We start from the raw sequence: 24,796 nt of genomic DNA on the forward strand, positions 1-24,796 counted from the left end.
CCTAACTAATTGCTTTTATGACATCACCAATAAGGGATAATTAAGCTTCCACTTCAAAAACTCCTAGGAAAGTGAAACCAATTACTTACCTGAGAGAGACATTCCTGAAGAATTCTAATGGTTCAAAAATTTTTTTTCTTATATCAAGTCTCAGAAGCCTCTTCTTATTGCTCTTTCTACTCCACTTCAAGTATCTATGTCTCTTTTTAGTGTTTTCTTTCTAGTTTATTTAATTGAACCTCATATGGTATGGTTCTTCATTTCAACATTCTTGTTCTTTTCTTTAAAATGTGGCCATACAATTCAACACAATTTTTTAGATATGATCTGATTATGGCAAAGTACAATGTAATGATCACGCTTATTGTACTACATACTACTATTAACTTAACAAAATTTAATACAATGTTAGGATTTTTTGGCTGAGATGTCACACTAATTACTCATTTTTAATGTATTGTCCATTAACACTACCTACCAGATAATTTTTCACATGAAATGTTGTTATACTATTATGCCCATCCCATATTGCATTTGTTAAAATAATTTTTTACTCAAATACAGAACTTTACATTTATCACTAGTAAATTTTATCTTGACAGGCAGCTTGAAATAGTAAACAGAAAGCTGACATGATGTCCAGGAAGATCTGGGTTCAAATGCAGGCTCTGACACATACTGAGTAACCCTGGGTAAGTCATTTAACTTTTTAGTTTCCCCAAACAAATCTCTAAGACTAAGTTTCAGAGGAGATACTGACCCACATTGGTGGAAGGAGTTTCCTTATTGGGATGAAATTACAAGTCGATTCTCTATCCCTAAATTACATCTTCTTAGACCCTACATTCATTCTTTTTAATCTCAAATATGTCACCAAAGATATTAGTTATCTTTCCCAATTTTGTGTTATCTGCGAATATGCAAGCATGCCTCTGATGCCTTCATCTAAATCACCAAGATAAAAATAATGAAAAGATACATAGAACATTCTACTAAACTTCTTCCAACTTAACACAGAATCACAGACTAGAGATCATTTGGGTTTGGCTATTTGACCAATATCAAAGTTATGGAGCAGCACAGGCATATGGCCATCACTGCATCATGTCCACAAGAGAAAATATAACTTTCTCAAACATTCTTTTGAAATCCAGATATATTTTATTTATAGCATTCCCTTGATCCACCCATCTAGCTACTTTAAAAAAAATGAAATGATGTTATTTTCGCATGCTCTGATCTTGATGAAGCTAGGCTTAGTGGCCACCACTTTAATTTCTAAATGCTCAAAAATCTATTCCTTTAATAAAATATATTTTTACTGGTAATTGAGTGACTAGCAATTCTTGTTGTGAATTAAGAAACAACCACAAAACATGTTTGTGGGAAAATATTTTTTGTACAGATTAGAAAAGCATGTAATTTTCAGAGGTCTATATTATAAATTTTAGATTTTCTGTGCTATTAAGTAATATCACCATGAGTTCTGACAGGAACACAGAGTTTTCAAATTATTATATCCACATATATCCTCATTAAATGCCATTTATCATTACTACAGAACATATGATAGATAATCTGAAGCAAACATTAAATTTCAATTTGATTTAAAAATAATAATTAGAATAATATTCCCAAGAATTTATATGGTACCAATCTTCTGAAAAGCAATTGGTATAGTGGGTAGAGAGCCAACCTCCATGTCACAAAGACTTCGGTTTGATCTCTATTCTGACAAATATTGGATAGGATCTGGGCCTCCTGATTCTCCTGAACAGCTCTCTAATATTATTAAGTTGCAGAGCAAATAACTTATATGCATGGAAGGAGAGAATTTCCTCATTATCCTCAAATGGATGAAATAAAAGTCTGGATTCATAATCCTTCTAGGGGGCTCAAAGCATTATTTATCCTTAAAACACATCCTATATAAATAAAATGCCTTAGAAAAGGATAAAGAACATTATCTTCATTTTACAAAGTTATCAAAATCCAAACTAGTCAAAGACAAAAACCAATTTAATTACATTTAAGTATAATTTAGTTCTAAGATAAATATGATAATGAAAATAGCTGATATTACATAATAATTTAGAGTTTGCTAAAACATATTCATAGACATTATTATGTATGATCCTCACCATGAGCACCATTTGATAGATGAAAAGACTAAAGTTGAGACAGATTGACCTAAGTGTTTAAGATGGGATTTAAATCCTCAATGTGATGTTCTCTCTTGTCTTTTCCTTAACCTGTGCTAATTTCTATTAATATAAGTATGTTAATTATATAAGTATATTAAAATACTTATATAGTTAATATATATTATATAATATATCATGTATAATATATTATATCATTAATAATATAAGTATGTTAACATAGTATATTAATATAAGTATTCTGCTAATATAAGTATGATGACAGATAGCATCAATATCAGTAGGGTTTTTCCATAGGCAAGCACAAACACAGAACTCATTTAGCTAAATTAAGATGATCTACACCCACATCATTAAAGTGCTTATCAAAATACAAGTTGTAAGAATCTATGAAATAATAATGTGAACAATGGCCAGAATCAATTAATACGAGGAGTCCTAAAAGTCTCAGTGCAGTTTTAAAGCAACTAAATCTTAAAAACTATACTAAGACTTTTGGGATGCCCCATATTTATTAGTCGGTCCAAGATAATTCCATTAAATCTATGAGTTTCTAAGAAAAATAATTTCAGAAATGGGGCATCTTCAAAATTCTCTTTGGAAAAATGCCTTATGATTCATAAGAATATTTGCTAATCTGATTAAAAGATGATTATTCTGTAAAAAACAAGAATTAAAAAAGGAGAACTTAACATGGGATGACAGATGTTCAACTCAAAAAAGACAAAGAAAATAAATCTTGAAACAAAATGTTGTAAGGAACTTACTAATCACTGTAATAATCATAGTCAGAAATACTCTCATATTCTTCCTGAAGAGACATTTCATTTAAAGTTTCAGGATCATGGCTTGAACATTGAAAGGGACTTTATAGGTCATCCAACTAATAATGTAAGCTCCTAATTTTACACTTGAAAAGCTGGCTCTGAAAAGTTAAATGATTTGTCTAGTGTTAAAAATTGCTAGTGGGAAGAATTCAATCAAGAAAGCTCCAAGACTTTATTTTATTTCCCAGAAAATCGGGTTTGGTACTTTTCTAGGTGTATGCTGTTGCCAGGGAGACCTGTAACAAAATAAATGATGTCTCTCCAATTTAATGCTTCTTTGCTGTCAAAGAGAACATGAACACATCGGTTGGACTTGATTATTTTATTCTATTTTATTTTTCCTGGTTAGCAGCATGACTATCATATAACTTTGGGAGGTCAAGAAGGATATAGTCCATTTCTGGTTGGAGACTGACAGATTGCAAATGATCAAATAATCAGCTGATCAGATACTTGACAATCTGTCAAGAAGTAAATCGGTGATTTACAGCTACCTTCAGATCAAAATCTTATGTTCTTTGCAAGTCTAACTCTTAGAAAGGTCATTATTTTTGCATCTAACTTACTATTTACCACTAAATTATTACTAATAATTATCACTACTAAAAAACTACTACTACAAAGATAGTATTTATGTCTTTGGTGTCCCCTAGATACAGATGGGTATTTCCATTTATTCTCCCAGATTGTAGGCATGAATGATCTAATTTAATGATACTGCTTCTATTTAGGAGGAACTTCTGAGACTTAAATTAAGAGATGAATGTTCTCTAATGACCATGTGCATATGTGCTCCATGAATCAGATCAAGAACATGTTTAAACATTCTGGGTGTTGAATTCCTTCCTATTTATAATCCTTCATTATGCAGTTATGTTGGATGTGGAGTGTGTGGGTATTTTCCCCTTCATTCTTTGTCCCTCTTTGGTTTTATAGAAAGGATTTGTGTATTCTGACTGAGTTTTTCTCCTACCTGGAACATATGTTCACCAAAAATTATGAGGGATAGAGAGAGGTTTTTCTTTATGATGATATAACACATCTGATTATATTTCAACAGCTTTGGTTAGCCCAAATGTCAGCCCCTCACCAGGCTGTAGTAGTGAGAATGAATGAAACAATTCTCTTGAAACATCCTAAGCTTCTCAGAAGAAAAAATACAACATAAGTAGGTGGATTTTAATTGATAGGAGCAGGCTTTTATGCAAGAAGAAAAAGACAAGAGTCAAGAAAGAAAGAATGAAAGTAGGAAATGGGAAGATTGAATCAGAGAACTATCTAATTGATTCATATTCAAGCTTCTGCTTTGTGGCTCTCCATCTGGAGAAAAATAAGCTATACATGTCTTTTCTAGGTGACATGACAGTTTTGATGCTGAACAAACAAACAAAACACTGAATGGTTTTAAAATCTTTCCAGAGGAGATAAACAGTAATCACACTGAAGGTCAATCTTTTCTTTTATAATTTATCATGTTACAAAATAGATCTAGCAAGTAATGATCTAAGCTCAGTTTGTGGTATAATTAATCAATCAACAAGTATTTATTAAAAACCTACTATGTGTCAGCTATTATGCTGGGTGTAAAGGATACCAATGCAAATAAATCACTTCTTTGATACTTTAAGTTCTTTAGTTAATTCATTTCAATAAAGATTTAAGTGCCTGCTTCTCTTCCAGATTCTTGTCTACTTCTGTGCTTAACAGCTTTGTTATCCTGAAGACATAATCACCCTGGCACCCTCTCCTCTAATTGGTGAGTTCTTTCCCAAGACTCATATTTCAGGAAATGTCCAGACCATCCATGTTCAATTCTTCTCTGTCTTTACTCTGGAAACCCTACTTATTATTCTGTTCTAGAGAGAAATTAAAAAAAAATACTAAATAGGGAGGAAATAACATTAAAAGTAATGCATTCTAAATCAAAGTAAAATTATAGTTCATTAACAGTTAATCAAAAATCATTATTGTTCCTACCTCAGAAAAGATGGAAGAAGAGTTGCTGATTTTTTAGGCAAATGGACAACTATTTCTACAAGGCAATCAAATTAGTACAAATAAGTCCCAAGAATGAAGTGACAATGTGACCATAAAGATAACATTTATCCCTGAAAAAATACATCTCTTTTCTATTGCCACTTATAAATATGGGATAAGAGACTACTTGGTCTAGGGGACAGAGAACTTGGCCAGGAGTATCTAAATCCTTGGTTGAATTTTTGCATCTGATCCATGCTTTGATGAAAATGAGGGATTCTCGGAGACAGAGGTAGAGAAGAAATGCATTTTGAGCACATTGGATAATCTGTGCAAAGTCATGGCCATGAGAGGTGAAATTGTCACACACAGGCCAATTTGGATGGATCATAGACTGCTTGATGGGAAATAATATGAACTAAGATAGGAGAGGGAAGGTAAAATAAAATCAGATTATAGAGGATTTTAAATAATAAACAAAGGAGTTTATTTTATTCTAAAAGCAATAGGGAGCTATTAAGCTATTTCAGCAAAGGAGCAACAAGGTGTGACTTAGTCATTTCAATTGGCCATCTGCTTGCAGGATAGATGGGAGAAGGAAAAGATAGGTATAGGGGTATCTTCCACATGGTGGTAGACTTCCTGGCAAGCATGCATCTCCAATGCAAGTGGAGTGGAAGCAGAATCAGAAGAGAAAAGACATTTTCTTCATCCTGCTGAAAATAAACTACATTAAAACTGCACATAAGTCATATATTCTTTTCTAATGTTTCAAATTAGCTTCAAGCTGTAGCTTGAAACATACAGCCCAGATTCTTGAGGAAGAGTAGTGAAAGATAGTTTTGTGAAAGGCAGATTGGAACAGGAATAGAATAGAATTAAGGAAACAATTAAGAGACTACTATAATAGTCCAGGGGAGAGGTAAAGAAAGCCTAATGTAGAACGTTAAAGTTCTAGCTTTCATATTGGTAATTTTTTTTTCCACAATGGCCTGGTGTGCTCTCTGATAGCTTATTTAGTCTAAAGACTGGGCTGGCTTGTGCTAGGATGCATTTCACATATCTTATTTTATTTGGGTCTCATGATAACTCTGGGATTTAGAGACTAATACTAACTCTATTTAACAACTAGGGAAACGGGCTCCAGGACATATGTCTAGGGTCATAGAACTAGTAAGCAGTCTATGGTGGGATTTTACCAAATATATTTTTGGCTTCAATACCAAAATTCTAACCATTATTCCACATTCTCACTAAGAGGTACTAGTCTTTAATTTGTTTCTTGCAGAAACAAACCTAATTTTGTTTTGATGAATATTAATTTTTCATCTTGATTTACTAATATTTCAGTATCTGTAATGCAAAAGAAGTTTCATGCCTTTATGTTTGGAAAAAATAATTGGGGGTTAAAATTTGGAGGAGTGGCATGAAATATTTCAGTACCAATAAATATTAATATCTAAATCTCTGGATATGAGCTCCTTTAATTGGTTCTCTTCAAACTGTGATAATTACTCTGACAAAGGCCTAATGGCTACTATTTTTTATACACATTTTAAAAAGTGATTCTATTTAAATTCCATACTTTTGAACCATAAAAAATATACTTCAGCAATTTTTATGATCAGTGTAATGTTGGAGAAATGGAGGCAAGACTGAGATTAGAGTTATTAATATTTTAACAGCAGAAAATTTGGACTAGTGGCTGAACAGAACCCACATTCCACCCCCAGACAGTTGGACTGGACTTTTGTCTCAAAGTACCCAGCAACAAGCAAGTAATTCCAGAGACTTTTATAGGGTTCCAGCAATCAGGGAAACAAAGGCAAGGGGGGCAGAGCACTGGATGAGTGGAAATTCCAGGAAGGATTATAATTTTTTAATTCTGACAGGTCGGGGATGAAGAAGATGGTCTAGCAGGAGACAGGAAGTCTGGTCCCAGGAGATAAGTATTTGAGATAAGCCATCTGGAGGTTTATGATTCTTTGGAATGCCAGAGTGGCCAGAGCTCTGAATCCCTAATAATCTATCCTAATGGCCAGGAAGGGGAGATTGCCACCAGGGAAACTGATGCAGAACAATTCAGGGAAACTGAGATATTACAATTCAGGGAAACTGAGGCATAACAGCAGAAGACAGGAAGCAATTTTAAGTCTATAAAACAATTCACTTGTTGGAAAATACAGCTAAACTTTTTTTGATAGGGAGAGATTATGTAGAGGACCACAGATATTGGGGAACTTTGAGAAAAGTATACTTGAAGCAAAGATACTTACAGCAGGGTGTTAACTCAATGTGATTAATGAGATGATGATTCTCTAGTTCACATATACTTAGTACTTACTATGGTGATGTAATGGTTCTACAGTTGGCATATGCTCAGTATGCTATAGTGATGTAATTGTACTAAGGTATATAAGAGCTGGGAGGACTTGAAATAAGCAGACTTGAGAGAGACTCTAATGAGAGTGTGTTCAATCTCATACTCCAGACTCTAGAGAGATCCTAGAGAAAGCTAGTCTGGACATTACAAGATGATATCACAATGTACATCTAAAGTTGGCCATCATCTAAGTTGTGAAGTTTTAGATGGACTCAAAATAATTTTCTCTCATTTTGGTTGTGGATGTGTGGTTCTGATTCAAGGAAGTGGTTTGACATCAAGAGAATTTCAATTTACTCCCTAAGGCATTGGACCTATTTGCTACTTCAAACCTTAAAGAGTTTAATTTAGGTCAAAGAACAAAATAGCCAAAGGAAGATTCTTGGCAATGAATAGTGTATATCAGTGTTTTCATGAATATAACTGAGTTCTGAAAAAGAGGGGGAGGGAAAAAATAAGGAGGAGGGGAGAGAGAGAGAGAATGAGTATTAAAGACTGCTCTGCTTATCCATGACAATTAATTACATTTACACTAGTCTTCATGATTTTAAACCTCCATTAAAATCCTACTCTGATGGTTCATCATGAGACAGAGGGGGTTACCCTGGCTTCCTGATAGCTGTACCAGCCTTAAGGCACAAGCTTTAAAAATTATTCCAAGATAGAGACACTTCAAAGACAGGTTTAGGGAGAGACTCCTACCACCAAGATGGCTCCAGGATGATGAATATTTTAACTAAAGTGAGTGTGGAAGACAGTCTGTCAAGTGAGAAAGGAGTTGTGATTTGTTTTAAAGGAAGGAGTACTCATACTAATGAAAATATGGATCTTTGAAGTATGAAAGTATGGTTATAAGCACAGATAGCAAAATGCAGACAAAAATAATCTACTAATCACTTTCTGAAAAAATAAGGAGAAAATACTAGGTATGTCATTACCCAAATCTCAAGCTCCCATGTTGAACAAACAAGGGTTAAATCTGTAACTATCTTGGGGGGGAAAGCAGTTCCAGTACCAAGAAAATAAAGTTAGCATCATATACAACTTAACAAGTTCTACTGAAGATAAAAGGAGAACTTGGAATACAATATTTCAAAAGACAAAAAAGCTAAGTTTACAATAAAAAAATAACATGTTGCAAATCTAATTATAATCGTACAGGGAGGGAAATAAATCTGTAATGGAATAGAGGACTTTAAATATTTTCTAATGAAAAGACCAGAGTTGAGTAGAAACTTTGGAAGTAAAGAGAAAAATCAAGAGAAATCCAGAAAGGTAAATTATTTTAACAAGGGGAAGGACTTCCATGATGCAGTACTGCCAACATTCTAAAAAAGGAAGAAAACACCATATCTTTTCAGAATCTTAATGTCTTCAAAGGTTATCAAGAGAGATACACAAGAAAAACAGAGGACCTGAATATAGATTGTTGTTTTTATTTTTCCTGAGCAGTTTAAAAGAGAAAGCTGAGAAGTATAGGTAAAAGGAATACACAAATGTAGAAAAGGAGGAGGAGATGAACTTGCTATTACTTTTAAGTGAAATACATGAGAAGAGTATATAAACATGGAGAACAGGATGGGAAAGTAGGAATCAGATGAACCTCATTCTTATCTGAAATGGACAAATGAGGGTAGAACACATCCCAAAATCATTTGGTGTAGGAAACAAATAGGGTTAAGTGAAGAATAATATGGTGGAGAGAGAGCGGTTTTTTAGCAAAACAAATTTCTTTATCCTGGAGGGGGATTTTCTTCCCTTCTGTGTGAGAGAAGAAAAGGAAAAAAACTAGAATCTAATGGGAAATGTCTGAACATATTTTAGTATATGAATGTAATGAAATAGTATTGTTCTATAAGAAATGGCAAAAGATAATTTCGCAGAATCCTTTGTAGTGTGAACTGATGCAGAGTAAAATAAGGAGAATAATGACTACAGTTTATACAAGGTCAACAATAGTAAAGAAAAAGAACTTTGAGAGTATAAATTCTTATCACTGTGATAGTTAATCATGTCTCCAAAGGATTTATGATGAAACATTGCTAACCACTTCCTGATAGAGAAGTAATAGACTCAAAGTACAAAAAGGCCTACATTTTTGGACATAACCCCTCTATAGGTTTGTTATTGTTTTGTTGTGTCTGACTCATCAAGACCTCTTGGACTGCATCATCCATGGTTTTCTGGGCAAAGATACTGGAGTGGTTTGCCATTGTCTCCTCCAGTGGATAAAAGCAGAGGTTAAAGGATTGTAAGGATTGCACAGCTAGTAAATGTCTGAGGCTGGACTTAAACTCAGGTTTTCTCAACTCCAAGCCTAACATTCTATCCATTGAGCTATCTTGCTGCTTCATGTTTTGATTAGTTTTGCTTGTTTTATACATGACTGGGTTTTCTCTTAGTTTGTGATGGAAGAGGCAGTTGTGATACCCTCTTCTCCCAAAAAGGAAGAGAAGTGGGGCAACTAGGTGGTGCAGTGGATAGAATACCAGCCCTGAAGTCAGGAGGACCTGAGTTCAAATCTGGCTTCAGACACTTAATACTTCCTGGCTGTGTGACCCTGGGCAAGTCATTTAACCTGAATACCTTCAGAAAAAAAAAAAAAGGAGTGAAGGAAACATTTTTTAATGTACAGCCAAACACAGAAGTAAATTCAAAAGGAAGCACAGATAGACAGGTCAGTTTTGAAACAAATCAATGAAAATTATAGTTTTTAAAGGAAGTGATATATAAAATAGACATGCACAGTCTCTTTTTTGTATCCTGCTGTGTATGTGAAAATATTCTACTTTTTGTAAGTTCAGAATAAAAAGAAAAATTTCTAAGATGCATGATTACAAAATACTTTGTCACACTTGACCTTCATTATGATCTTGCCAGGGAGATAAATATGATTACCCCCATTTTACAGATTATGTTTATATAGTGTTTACTATATGCCAGGTACTGTGTTAAGTACTTTACAAATACAGTTATCACATGATTTTTTCAACAAGGCTGGGAGATAGGTGCTATTATTATCTCATTTTACAGATAAGGAAACTGAGTTCCAAAGAGATGAAGTAACTTGGCCCTGCCAATTCACTAGTTATGTCTTAATTTCTTTATTACTCAGTTTCCTTATATGGAGAATAAGCAGGGACTATCACATTTTTGTCTTTGTAGTCATAGCTCCTAGAATAGTGCTTAGTATGTGATAGACACTTAATATATGTTTGTCCAATTTGTTGCTGATGATGACTAATGACCTAGATCTTCTTTGGCCTTTAACTATCAACAATAAAAAGTAGAGCTCAATCAAGAAAATAGGTCACCTTTTTTTTTTAACTAAAAGTAATGATTTTTTTTTATAGCTCCATCCATAATTCCTTCAACAATATTTTCAGGGAAAAAACATTTGAATCAAGTTTCACAGTAAAGACAAATATTGGATGTACTCACTATGACATTTTAAGAGTTTCTCATTTTGTTTTACAGCTTAAATGATGACAAGGCTTATTTTCATTGCATTTCTATAAAAGATAATCAGAGGCAGCATAGTGTGCTTAGAAAAGCCACTGGACTGAGTCAGAAGCCTTAAGTGCTGATACTGGCTCTGCCATTTTGGAAATATCTTTGGGCATATCGCTTACCTTTCAGGGCTTAATTTCTTCATCTGTAAAATGAAAGAATGAGATAAGATTTTCTCAAAAATCTCTTCTTAGTCTAAGATTTTGACATTTGGTAAGAGTATTCTAGTTTGACTTGTGGAATATGCACCAAGACAGGAGCACTGGGTGTGAATCCCAAACATAAACACAAGTTTATATAGAGTTAATTAAAATGGGTTCTGATTGCTGAACCATGAAAAAATGAAAAAAAATTAACTCCACAATGCAAAATGGTATCATTCTGGAACTTCAAAGTAAAACCAAGAGGAGATTAAAAGAAAAATAGAATGACTAGGGGCAAAGCAGCTCTGTTTCCATCAGATTCAAGGCCCTCTTCTACCAGCAGAAGATCTCAGTCTAGTCTGCTCTTCTCAATGTTGTCTTGTCCCCAATTCCAGGAATTCTGAAGTACTTTACAAAGAAGACACTCACCCTCACTTGGCAATATACAGTCTTTCTGTTTTTCTTAAGTCTGTCAAATAATGTTCTCAAATGAACTGTCTACCTGTGGTTTTCCCCCAGGGAATTTTTGTTGGCTACAGATTCCTTACCTAAGGCTCTATAATCCAAGCACAGAACATACTTCCTTGCCCTTTTGCTTTCTTGAGACTTTTTACTAAAATGATCCAATAAGATCAGACTATTTAGATATAATGATAAATTCAGTAGTTTGGTAGATGGAAAAAGTTAAAATAGATTTCTGGAATAGGGACTTAATAATAAGAAGGTATAGATCAGAATTTTCTTAAAACATTTTTATTTCACTCAAATTGATGAAATAGATAAATAGTTTGAAAGTGTTTGGTGGAGGAAGACCATTAAGTAAGATTACAGACAGTTTTAGTTTATCTTGAGTGTATCTGTCAAGTAATATAGGATGATGTTAGATCTGTGATTTCATTAATTGGAACTCCTAGGTGAGGAAGAACTCTCTCCCAAATGCAAAAATGTATATAATTTTACACTGACCCTGCAGTCAAGAAGTACTGAGTTCAAATCCAGTCTCACATACTTAATAGCTGTGTGACCCTGGGCAAGAGAGAGAATGGAGGTGGTGATAGAATAAGATGCAAATTGGCTTGCTTCATTCAGTCTTTCAGAAATTGCCTCCAAAATTTAAAAAAAGGAAGGAAAGAAAGAAGAAAAAAAAGAAAAAAAGAAATGTAGAGTTGTCTAGAATACTGAGAGGCTAAGTGATTTGTCCAGGGTCCCATCCAGTATACTAGAAATGGGACTTTCAACCCATGCAAGTTTTCTTAGACTCAAGACTGGGTATTTTTTGCCTTTCATGTAATACAATGAATTAAATTTTGTGTAGGCATCATATCTTAGATGAATCTTTTATAGTTTTAGGTCTTAACTTTTCTTTATCACATCACATTTGTTGTTATTGTTCAGGCATTTCAGTCATGTCCAATACTTTGTGACTTCATGTGGGATTTTCTTGGCAAAGATACTAAAATAGTTTATCATTTCTATCTCCAGCTCATTTAACAGATGAGGAACTGAGGTAAAACAGGGTTAGATGACTTGCCCAGAATCACACAGCTAATAATTGTCTGAGGCTGGATTTGATCTCAGGAAGATAAGTCCTCCTGACTAGCAGTCTGTCCATTGTGCCAACTAGTTTCCTTCTCTATTACAAATCTTCACAAAAACAAACAAACAATAAAACTAAATAAAAATCAAAACAAAACAAAAATTCTCAGATACCCAGTTCTGTTCTGAATCTTGTTTAAAGTTGTACATGTAAATCATATCAAGCCCAAGGGATCTATTGGAATCTCCCACAGAACCACAGAGAATAAATCAATTTTGAGTCATGTCCAATGTGAAAGACTCCTGGAAGTCTGATAAGTTACAGAGATACTTTGGATGGCACAGGAGTTCACCACTAAAATTCTACCCAGCACCAACCCAGTACTGCCCAAGATGAGGCTCAAGTCCTCAGACTGGCCTTAAAACTAACTTGATATTTCAAGGATCTCATACATATGGATAATGAAGGGTTGAGTTGGACTTGCTTGGCCCATTAAGAAATACAATGCCAATCTGAATCCTGTCTCAGTAACAAGGTGAATACCTTTTGAGCTAGATCAATTTAAAACAGGGCCCTGGAATTAAAAAAAAAGAGAGAGAATGGAGGTGGTGATAGAATAAGATGCAAATTGGCTTGTTTCATTCAGTCTTTCAGAAGTTTGACCTCTCATTATGGTAGCCATCAACTCACTATTTATGTATAGTATTGAAATTTTCCTAAGCTCAATTAGAAGGATCATTTTAAACATGTTCTAACTTCACATTTGGTTTTCAACTGAACAATCATGTTTATGATAATGAAAATAATTTAGCTAAGGGCACCTTATCCCTAAGATTCAGGCTAGGCCATATGATTTAATCTAGAATTTGTACTCATCTGGATTAGCATACGTTGAAAGAATCCAAATGCCCCCTGGATTTGGACAAAACTGGTTACATATTTTTACAAGTCTAGACAAATATTTTATCAGGAGACCAGTCTTAAGTAAAAACAAATTGGTGCTATAAATTAAGTAATGGATTGTCTCATTCTTCAGCAAAACACATGGTAAAGTATATTTTGATGGTGGGAATTTGGAAACATTGGAAGCCTCTAACTTCCCACTCTGAGAATGCTCACAATCTATTTCTGCAAATAATTCTATATATTTTAACTCTAATAAGTAAAGCTTTCATAAACCTAATCACTTTTATTTAAATATTTTTTTCTATAAACTCTATAATTCTTTTTATTTCTCTGCCACTTATCTTAAATAGCAGACACAATGATGGTTCCATCCTTTTCAATAACAGACCCAATAGAGGGTCCACATAATTATACTAAATGAAAGAAAACTCTGTATGACCCTCCCAAAAGTTTTTTTAACAACAATAAAAGCACTGAAAGACAATTTATCAGCATTGTACAGTGAAAGAGGCACTGATATTAAAGAATGAGAGGTCCTAGGTTCAAATCCTGACTGTTACTTTCTGTCATTTAATTCCTTTGGGCTTCAGTTTCCTCAACCACAAGAAGGGATTGACTAGGTAGCTCCTGCAATTCTAATCCTTTGATCTTTTCCCTTATAACAAAGGAGTGTGGGAAGGGTAGTTTGGTTTAGGTTTCTTGGGACAGTAGAATATAGGGAAAGAAATAGTTTTTTTTTTTTTTTTCATTTCTTTAAAGGAGTTTGTGAGCTAGAGCTCTCCTGCCTGTTTTTCAGTCTCAAAGTTGGTTAGTTTCTGGAGCCAGGAGGAGGAGAGAATGATCCTTATTCTTGTGTTCTAGAATGACAAAAGGGAAAAAAAATTCTTTTTTTTATGAATGATGATGGCAGGGGGCCAGCAGAATCCAAATAGACCATTCAAAATGACAGACAGAAAGAGGGTAGAAGGTAGGAGATCTGTGACTAAAGATTTGCTCTGGAATAACGGAACGGATTCTCGGGCATGATCCTCAGGGCAAGATATACACTTAAATCTGCAAAAGCAGTTCCTACACAACTTCCCTCGTGCCTTTCGGGCATGTATCCTGCCACTGAGCCCAAAAGGGCAGCCTTTACAAATTAAACAACAACAACAACAACAAACCACAAACCAGAGTTCGTCTTCCCTTTTTGAAGGAGGCAAAATGTACTTACATATCATTCCTTCATTCTCATCTGCAGCAGGTATCCTAAGGAGCGATGAGAACTGGCAAGCCCTTCCATCCCCTACACTGGGGTAGCAGGAGCTTGCAACGGCGGCAGTAGCATCTACCCGGGTCTTAACTCCGGGTAGATGGAGGGGGCTAAACTCTCAGATTTCCCCCCACCTCCCCCTCTTCCCTGAGCGGTTGTCGGCTTGCCCCGAGCCCGCCAGTCTGTCTCACTTAGAGACTCACCTGCAGCGGCAGCCTCGCCGGGCTGGCTCCCCGCAGCCTCAGCCTCTTCTCCCCAAGCCATAGCACGGGCCAGCCGGCTGGTTCTCGAGCCCTCCGGCCGGCTGCATGGAGGAGCCCCCGAATCCGTCCCGCACACTCCCGAGGAGGCTTCACCAGCCGCGCGGCGGCTGCAGGCACACCTGCGGGGCTGCGTCGGGGATGCTCAGCGGCAGCCTCTGCAGCAGGCTGCGCCCCTTCCTGCTTTTCTCCTTCCCTAACCCAGCCACCGGAGCGGGCAAAGCTTCACACTCGCCTCTCAAAGCGGCCGGGCTACTGAGCATGCCCAGTCTTGCTCGGCACCCGTTCGAGGGAATCAGAGGATGTCGATTCCACTAACCGGGTTTTAGGGGTAACTGGGGAAATGTGGAGGAGGAGGAGGAGAGGAAGGAGCCGGAGTAGAGGAGCCTGCGGCAGGGATAAGTCTTTGAAAAAGAGATTATAGAGTCGGGGAGCTCAGAAGATAGACGTGTGACAAAAGATACAGACAGATCACAGATGTTTTGCAGACTAGGCAGACGAGAAAAAATGGGATTCAAATGGTCCTCCTTGTTCTCAGTATCAACAAATACCCAAAGGATTCACTTAGACGTATAGGATTGAGAAACGGAAGGGACCCTAAAGACCATCTCTCAAGTTTACGAATGGGGAAACTGAGGCCCTTTTTAAGGGACTTGCGTAACGTCGCACAGCTACTAAATAGCAGAGGTGACAGGATCTTTTAACTCCGACTCCCAGTGTTCTCCTACTGTGCCCTGCTACGTTCATACAACTGGAATTTACATCAATGTATGAGTATTTGAAAGTGAAATTTCTTCAAGGAAATGTCAATGTCCACGCATTAGGGAATGGCTAAACCACTTGTGGCACAAAAATGTAATGATGAAGAAATAAATACGATGAAATCAGAAAAGTATGGCGAGATTGTTTATAAAAACTACGGAGTCAGGAGGTCCTGGGTTCGAATGCAGCTGCAAACATTTACTATCTCTGTGACCCTGGGCAAGCCATTTATCCTCTCTGTGAGTCAGTTTCCTCATCTATAAAGTGAAAGGGATTGGACTTGATGGTCACTAATGTCCCTAAATCTATCATCCCATGATGCAAAGTGAAGCAAGCGGAACTGGAGAAACAATATACACAGTGATCACAACGATGGAAATAGAAAGAATTTCAAGACTAAAATATTAAAAAATTACATGTTAAGAATTTGTAATAACCAAGCATGGCCCCAAACAAGAGTATTAAGAGACACTTTCTCCATGCTCTTTTTTATAGAAGTGAGGAATTTTGGGTGTGGTATACTGGATATAATGTCAACCTTTTTTTTAAAAATAATTGTGTTAAAACAACTTTTTATGTTTTTTTATCTTTTTTTTTTTAAGTAAACAAGGGAGACAGGAATACATTAGAAAGGGGAGGTGAACCAAAAACAAAAAAAAAATCAAGAAAAAAATTATTCTATAATTAAAAAAAAGAAATAAAGTGGCATTTCTTTTTCATACTTCAATTCTCCTAAGCCTTTGGTCTTATTTTTAAGTTAAAAAAAAACCTGTTTTTACATCACCTTCATTTGCAGTTATATCTCCTTTCCTCCTACTCAGAGAACCTTTCCCTATAATAAACAATACGAAAGAAAAGGAGAGGAGGGAAACTGTTCAGCAAAATTAATCAACATATCAGTTAGTTCAGAGAATACTAATATTCCATAACCACAATATCCCACCATTGTTAAAAAAAAAAAAGACAGAGAGGGAGATTCAGAAAATGGTATTACTTACTGTCTTAACTCACATTGAACTTGGCATCCAAAAAAACCCCACAGAAATATAATGCAGAAAGTTGGATTTTCAGAACTCCACAAAGAAGAGATAAAGAAAGGGAAAGAATATTTTAGTTTGAAGAAGATAGCAAAGAATTTCAAGTGTGATACTATGGGAACAGTAAAGACCAATGCAGTAAAGTTGGAGTGTAAAAAGATGGGTTTAAGTTCTAGCTTACCAAATAATTATATTTTTATGTAATAATGATATATAAGGTATATAATAATTACATAATAAGTAGCATTGCTTACTTATTAATTGTGTGGATTTACCTTTCTGATCTTAACTAAGTGTATAGGATAAATATGTTGTGCAATAATTTTAAAAAAAAATCTTTTCTTTTGGAAAACTTTCCTGAATACAGATGACAGGCTAGTCAAACCCATTACTTTTTTTTTTCTGGAAAAAATCCATTTTGGGTACCTTGATGGCCAATCCCCAGTTTCCTTTGTGTATGATTTAAAAAATAGGAAACTTTTCAAATCCACCTAAGCATGTGCTTCTACCCCACAATAAAGTCCATCTATCACATCAAGAAAGAAGAGTAATGAAACACTGGTAGATCCTGGGTATGATGGGCCCTCTTCCCTTTGCTAGAGTCTCAAGACTATTAAACCCCAAGTTCTGCTGAACTTCTCAAAGTATAGCTTTTTTTCCTTGTTCTTAAGTTTTTACCTCTCCTCCCATCCTCCCTTCCTCCTCAACAACCTGGTTTCTTATTTTAGTTCTTGAATTTTCCCTTGTTTGAATTTCAACATTTGTTAATAACAGCCTATGGCTTTATATAGTGTTGCTCTCTCTCTTTTGTGAAATTTGCTCTGTAAAACTTCCATTATGGGTTATAATTTAATTGAATGAGTAATATATGCTTAAAATCTGCCCTGTATCACATAAATCATAGTGTCATAAATGATAGATCATGGATTTTAAGGACTGGAAGGGAACACAGAAGCTACTAATTCCAAACTCCTTATTTTGTAAATGAAAAAACTGAGATAGAAAGAGGTTAAGTGCCTTACCAGAGGTGTGATTGTGAAAATCAAATGACATCATATATATGAAAAATTTTTGGGAAGAAAAAAAGTTCCATAGAGATTTAAGATATCATGATTTGTTTTTTTATAGCAAAATTGCAGAAAGACAGATTGGTCCAAATATAAGGAAATCAGGTGATCATAAGAGCTAGAGCTAGAAAAGATCTAAGAGGTCATCTGGTCCCAACACACCCACCTATTTTAGAAATGAGGACATTGAGGCACATAGAAACTAGGTGACTGGTCCAAGGTCTTACAGGAAGTGAGTATGAGAATCAAAATTTGCACCCACTTCTGATTGCACAACAACATACTTTTGACTGTATTACAAAGATTTCCCTTGACCTTCCCAAAGGTAAAAATACTAAAAAAACCAATATGAGGTAAATGAATACTGGTCTTAGAACTGGCAGATCTTTTTAAAATCCCCACTTGGATATTTGCCAGTTATGTGACCATAGAGAAATCATAACCTCTCTAAGCCTATTTCTTTAAGATCTGGATAATCATGCTTTGTATTGCCTACCTCAGAAGAAAAGGGTTTTGTCAAACCTTAAATTGTTAGAAAAAGTGTTATCATTTCTATCCTAACTGATGGGAATTCAAGATATCCCAAAAGTCTTAATGCCATTTAAAATTTTAATCATTTAAATTGCTTTAAGCCATATTAAGATTCTTGGGATATACTGTGTCTTATTGAACAAGCCAATCAATGTTACATTTTCTTCTCCTTGGAAATGCTTTGATGACAAGATTGACACTTATCTATTAGAATGCTTTATACAAAGCAGGACACTGGGCAATGTCACCTTTAGAAGTCAGTTATAGCATTAAGTTCCTACGATGACTTTTCTAGAGATATAATCCAAGTTTAGAATATGCTATTTCATAGTCCTCAGGTTTCCTTGGTTACAGCTTTCTTAGCTGAGGTAGTGGCAAATGAAACAGCCCAGAAAAAAATTCCAAAGCCTTGTATACAAACCAGATGACATTTGATAATTATGCTTCTACGAATCTAACCTTAATCATGGGGTTCTAAGTTACCCATTAAGGCTGGAGAACCTACTCATTAGTCCTGAGTGCTATTTAAAAATAAGGCCATGCTGAGGGTATGACAGCTGAGGGCTCCCTCTTCCATTTTTAGAATCAGAGACCTCCACCAAATAAGAAGGAGAAACAGGTTACAAAATGGGATGCCAGATTTTAAGCTTTGGCAGGTTCTATCAATCTGGAAATGTTCTGAATAAGGTGCCAATGACTAATTGGATGTTGTACAGCTGAACCCTGATCACCAAAGTGATAAATTTTTCAGCCACAATAACTCAAGGATACCTGCTATTGAGGCAAAAAGAAGCTGATATCTTTGTGCATACAGGAAGTACTAAAGAGATCAGTTAACAATCAATCAACAAACATTTATGAAGTCTTTATTATACGTCAGGGACTATACTAAGACCTGGGCACAAGAATTACTTTTTTTTTTTTTTTTGGACAAGGCAATTGGGGTTAAGTGACTTTCCCAAGGTCACACAGCTAGTGTCTGAGACAGATTTGAATTCAGGTTCCCCTGACTTCAGGGCTGGTGCACTATCCATTGCACCCCCTAGCTGCACCCTCATAGCAAAAGATTGCAGATGAGGCCATCAAAAATCCTTGCCTTCACATTATCCCTCCTGCCCCCCACCCTGCTGCAACTTCATCTTATACTTCATGTTCTTGCATGGCCTTGAGTTTTTACCTCTCCTCTCATCTCCTCCCAACATTGCTAATGAGGAGCTCCTGGACCAAGTTCTTTTCAACCTCTTTGCAGAAAAGATTCCAAAGAGCAGAAAATTCCCAGGATGAGACATTGACCCTGAAGCACACTGTCCATGGCTGGATACAATACAAACGGCTCCCTGTTTCTCATCTGTAATACTAAGACTGGTTGGTTGGATGGTAAGTATATGGTCTTTGGCCATGAGAAAGAAGACATGAACATCATGGAAAGCATAGAGTGCTTCAGATTCCATGATGTCAGGATCACCATTGATGACTATGGATAATTCTTATAAAATTTTGGATTTTTTTGGTAACCATTAAACTATTCTTCTGTAGCTGAGAAGAACACCCTTGAACCCTATTCACTCTTGTACCCTATAATCTTTGTGCTTCACATTGCAATTCCCTTTAGAGTTTATTACACAAGTTTGGCTAGACTAGAGATATGTTTATGATTGTGAAATTTAAAATAAACTAAAACCTTCCCCCACAAAGTAAAAAAACCTGCCCTCAATAAGTTCGCATTCAAATGGGGAAGACAACACAGAAGTTGTAGGTATTATAAAATATATACAGTGTAAATAGGGGAGGGTGATCCTAGAAGAAGGCACTAGCAGTGGGACTGCAGTAACTAGCAAAGATCTCTTGTAAAATGAGATTTGAACTGAGTCTTAAAGGCAGAGATTGGTTCGGAGACCATTCTAGGCATGAGACAACCAGTGAAAAGAGAGAGATAAAATAATGGAATCACAAATCTTGCTGCCTTTAGAGGTCAGCCAGTCCTTTCTCCCCCATTTTAAAAATGAGGAAATTGAGATTGAGAGAGATGACTAGTCCCAGAACAGAGGTGATTATGTTGCTTTCCAGCTCAGGAAGCTTCAGTTGTAACTTGCCTGTGGGTTACAGCACAATGCTTCTGTTTGGCATTGGGAAGCCTTTGCAATATTTTCAGGATGTTTGAACATTACTTCCCCTCATGTAGTCCACATTCTAGGCAAACTGGCATTTTTGCTGTGGGCAGTCTATGATGTTCCATCTCCTGTCACAGTTAGACAATCAACAAGCATTTATTAAACACCTATTTAGGCATTGTACTAAGTGCTGGGTATGCAACAAAAGTGAAAAACAGGGTTCCTGCCCTCAAGGAACTCACATTCTAATGGAAGAAATGTTATGTAAATAACTATGTACATGCAAAATACATATAGAACACATGAGAATTAATATGGGAAGAGGGAGGGAAGATTAGGAACGACCATCTGCAGAAAGTGAGATTTGAGCTGAATCTTAAAGAAGTCAGGAAATCCAGGAGGCAGAGGTGAGGAAAGAAAATATTCTAAGCTTAGAGAAAACAAATGAAAAGGTGCAGAGATGAAAAATGGAATGTTAAGGGACAGTGGGATGCCACTTTCCTGACCTTTGAAACTCAGAAGACTGGCTTCTCCAATCCCTTCATCTAGAACAAAAGAAAAGAAAAAATGCTGAGGTAGGCAAAGAAGACATCTTCATATTAACAGACCAGTTAACAGTTCCCAGAGTTTCTTCCTTTACAGCAATCAATGTCTCTTACTGGACATGTCAACAAAGACATCCTAGATATTTGCCAACAGTGCAGAAGAAGAGAAAATCACTGAGCTCTGGCTGTCATTCTTTTGGAATGACTCCATAGTCTATCCAAGAGTCTTCTATTCACTGAGTAGTTCATAGAAATAATCCTATTACAAAATATTGACCCATGCTCTATAATTCATCCCAGACACTTTTGTTATACATCATGATGACTATCCCAGAAGCAAACTCTCCACTTTCTTCTATATGGATAATTTGAATCCATCAAATATATTTTATGTGCCCAATCCCTTTAATACCTAGTTAAGAGGAAGTGATTTTAACCTCACACTTTCTTATATGTTCATGTAACATAATTTGTTGAAGCATTTTCCAGTTTATGGATGCCTATTTAGGCAGTTAGGTAGTATGATAGAGTGCTAAAGTTATATTTAGAAAGACTTGAATTCAAAGCTTAGCTCAGCCATAGCTGCGTGATGCAGTGTAAATCATGTAACATTCCTCAGTCTCATTCTCCTTATCTGTAAAAAGAAAAAGAAAAGCATCTGCCACATGGAATTATTGTGAGGATCAAATGACATACAACATGTGTAACATGCTTTGCAAATTTAAAAGTACTATATACAAATAGTAGCTATTATCATTTACAAGTTTTGCATATAATTTTTGGCATTTTGCATATCTGTTTATCTATACATGTATCTATAGATATTTATCTATAGATGTATCCAGATATATACATACATTATATATAAATGTTTATATATAAAATTAATGTAGACATATATGAAAGACTTGCTGACTGACTCCCAAGTATAATGCTTTTATCTACTACACCAGGAAAAAAATCATTCAGCTAGCAAATGATACTCTAACTAAATTCTTTCCTCAATCCATTGCTCTTTATATTAACCAAAGCTAGCTTCATAATTCTGACTTAAGTGATAACTTAGATTTTTGAAGTAAAAAGCAGCAGGATTAAGTATATTTTCTTGCCACAGACTCGAAAATAGATAGATTATAACCTATCTGTAGTTGTTTCTGACCATTGTGTCTATATGAGTGGGAAGGGGAAGGGTGGGAGAAGGGCAACCCTCTATGCTACAGTTTAGGCTTTGTATGACTCTGAACTCCACTCATTACAATTCACTCCAACTCCCACCAGCCTCAATTTCTGCTGGCATCCTAGAACAGTACATCAACACAGAGTCAAGCAGATACAATCCTTTCAAAAAGAACACAGCTTTCCACCAAAGCTTTCATTTGAGTAGTTGCTCTAAGGTAAATGTACACAATTCACATTGGCTGAATTATCACCTTAGTCCAAATAAAGTTCCATTGTTGCCATCATTCCTGTTCTTAAACCTTCGGGTTCTTCCTAAACTGGAATCTTGATTATTTTAAAGGTGACCCTCTACAACACAGTGAAAATAACAGGACTCAAGGAGAAGGGAGTAATCATTTATTAAGTCTCTATGATGTGTCAGGCACTGTGCTAAGTGCTTTACAGATATTTTTCCATTTGATTTTCACAACAATCCTGTGAGATAAGTGCTATTACAATCCCCATTTTACATTTGAGGAAACTCAGTCAAACAGTGGTTATTTACCCAGGATCACACAGTAAGTGTCTCAAGAGTTAAAATACATATTTATATGTTACTTCATACTTTTTTGATTCTTACAATAATCCTATGAGGTAATTTGGGCAGGTATTTTCCTCATTTTACAGGATAGAAAAACTGTCTGCAGTTGATTAAACAGCCTATAAAGGTCACAGAAGTAAGTGATGGGTAAGGAAAAAATTTAGAATTCAGCCTTCTTGACTCCTAGTCCAATGCTCTCTTTAATAAGGTAGCTGCAGTGATCCACAAACAATCAGTGAACAAAGGCCACATTTCTTTAAAAGGATGATTCGCTCACATAAAAAGCCTGAAAGTCATATTGCAGTTGCCCAGATTCTAAAACAACTGGGTGCAGCATGTGTAATGGATGGAGAGAAGCAGGCAGTATTTATCAGTTCAACTTATCTTTCATGTTCATTATGTTTACCACTCCTTTGGTAAAGTTTAAATGATACTCATTCTTTGTGTTCTATAATGCTGACTTTTTTTCTTTTCAGAATAACTAATTTTTTCCTTCACATATAAAGAGAGCCAAAGAATATCTTAACAGATGGTTTATGAACATGATTTCTCTCTGTCTTGTTTTCTCTTTGGGGGGGGAATTTATTTAGTATTTTTTCCCAATTTCATGTAAAACCAACTTTTAACAATTGTTTTTAAAACTTTGACTTCCAAATTCTCCTCCTTTCTCCCTCTCTCTACCCCTATTGAGAAAGCAAACAATTCAACATAGGCTATACATGTATAGTCATGTAAAACATTGGTCATGTTGTGAAAAAAAAATAGACTAAAAAAAAAAAACATTCCCAAACCCCAAACTCAAGGCAAAATAAAGTAAAAAAAAGTATATTTCAAACTGTATTCAGACACCATCAGTTCTTTCCCTAGAGATAGATAGCATTTTTCATCAAGTTCTTCAGAGTGGTCTTGTATCATTGTATTGCTGAGAATAGCTACATCATTCACAGCCGATCATCTCACAATATTATTCTTATTTTATACAAAGTATGTTTCACTTTGCATCAGATCATAGAAGTCTTTCTATATTTTTTTCTAAGAGCATCCTGCTTATCATTTCTTATAACACATTAGAATTCCATCATAATCACACACCACAAATTGTTCAGTCATTCCCCAGTTGATGCGCACCTCTCAATTTCCAATTCTTTCCCACTCAAAAAAAACCACAAACTGTTAACAAATATTTTTGTACATATAAGTGCCTTTCTTTTATATTTTTTATCCCTTTTTGGTATACAAACCTGGTAGTGATATTGCTAAGTTAAAGAGGTATGTATACTTTTATAGGCTTTTGGGCATAGTTTCAAATTGCTCTACAGAATGCTTGAATCAGTTCACAACTCCACCAATAGAACATTAATATCCCATTTTCCCACACCCCTTCCAACATTTGTCATTTTCCTTTTCGGTCTTATTAGCTAATGTAATAATTTGCATTTCTCCAATCAATAAGTATTTTTCAATGTGACTATGGATCACTTCATCTGAAAACTTTTATATCTTTGGATCATTTATCATTTAAAGAATGCCTCTTATTTTTACAAATTGACTCAATTTTCTCTAAGTTTCAGAAGTGAGACCTTTATCAGAGAAGCTTGTTTTGAAATTTTTTCACTATTATTATTATTACTAACTGTATTTTCTTTCATCCTATTCCACCCATCCCATTTTTCTATTTCTCCTTTTATCCTTTCCTTCCTCAAATGTTTTGTTTCTGATTACTCCTTCCCCTAGTCTGCCCTACCTTCTATAACCCCCCTTCTCTTATCCTCTTCCCCTCCTATTTTTCTATAAGCTAAAATAGATTTCCATTCCCAATTGAGTGTGAATATTATTCCCTCCTTCAACCAATTTTCATGAATGAGGTTTACTCATTTCCCCTCAATGCCCCCCCTTCTTCCTCTCCATTGTAAAAGTTATTCTAAATATGTGAGATAATTTACTCCATTCTGTTTTTCTCTTTATTTTACTTTCTCACCCCTTAGTTTTATTTTTGTAGATATGATCTATTTATATTCAACTCACAA

General features: G+C 35.4%; 1 protein-coding gene across 1 annotated transcript in view; it reads right to left on the reverse strand.

The window, feature by feature from the left end:
* Nucleotides 1-15,187, reverse strand: part of BMAL2 (basic helix-loop-helix ARNT like 2) — an 89,241-nt gene extending 74,054 nt beyond the window's left edge. Inside the window, exon 1 of the mRNA XM_052000969.1 lies at nt 14,901-15,187. The gene's annotated coding sequence lies outside the window, so the exon portion shown is untranslated. The remainder of the gene's footprint in view (nt 1-14,900) is intronic.
* Nucleotides 15,188-24,796: the final 9,609 nt, after the last annotated feature.

The sequence above is a fragment of the Antechinus flavipes genome, chromosome 5 (genome assembly GCF_016432865.1).
Source record: "Antechinus flavipes isolate AdamAnt ecotype Samford, QLD, Australia chromosome 5, AdamAnt_v2, whole genome shotgun sequence".
NCBI lineage: Eukaryota > Metazoa > Chordata > Mammalia > Dasyuromorphia > Dasyuridae > Antechinus > Antechinus flavipes.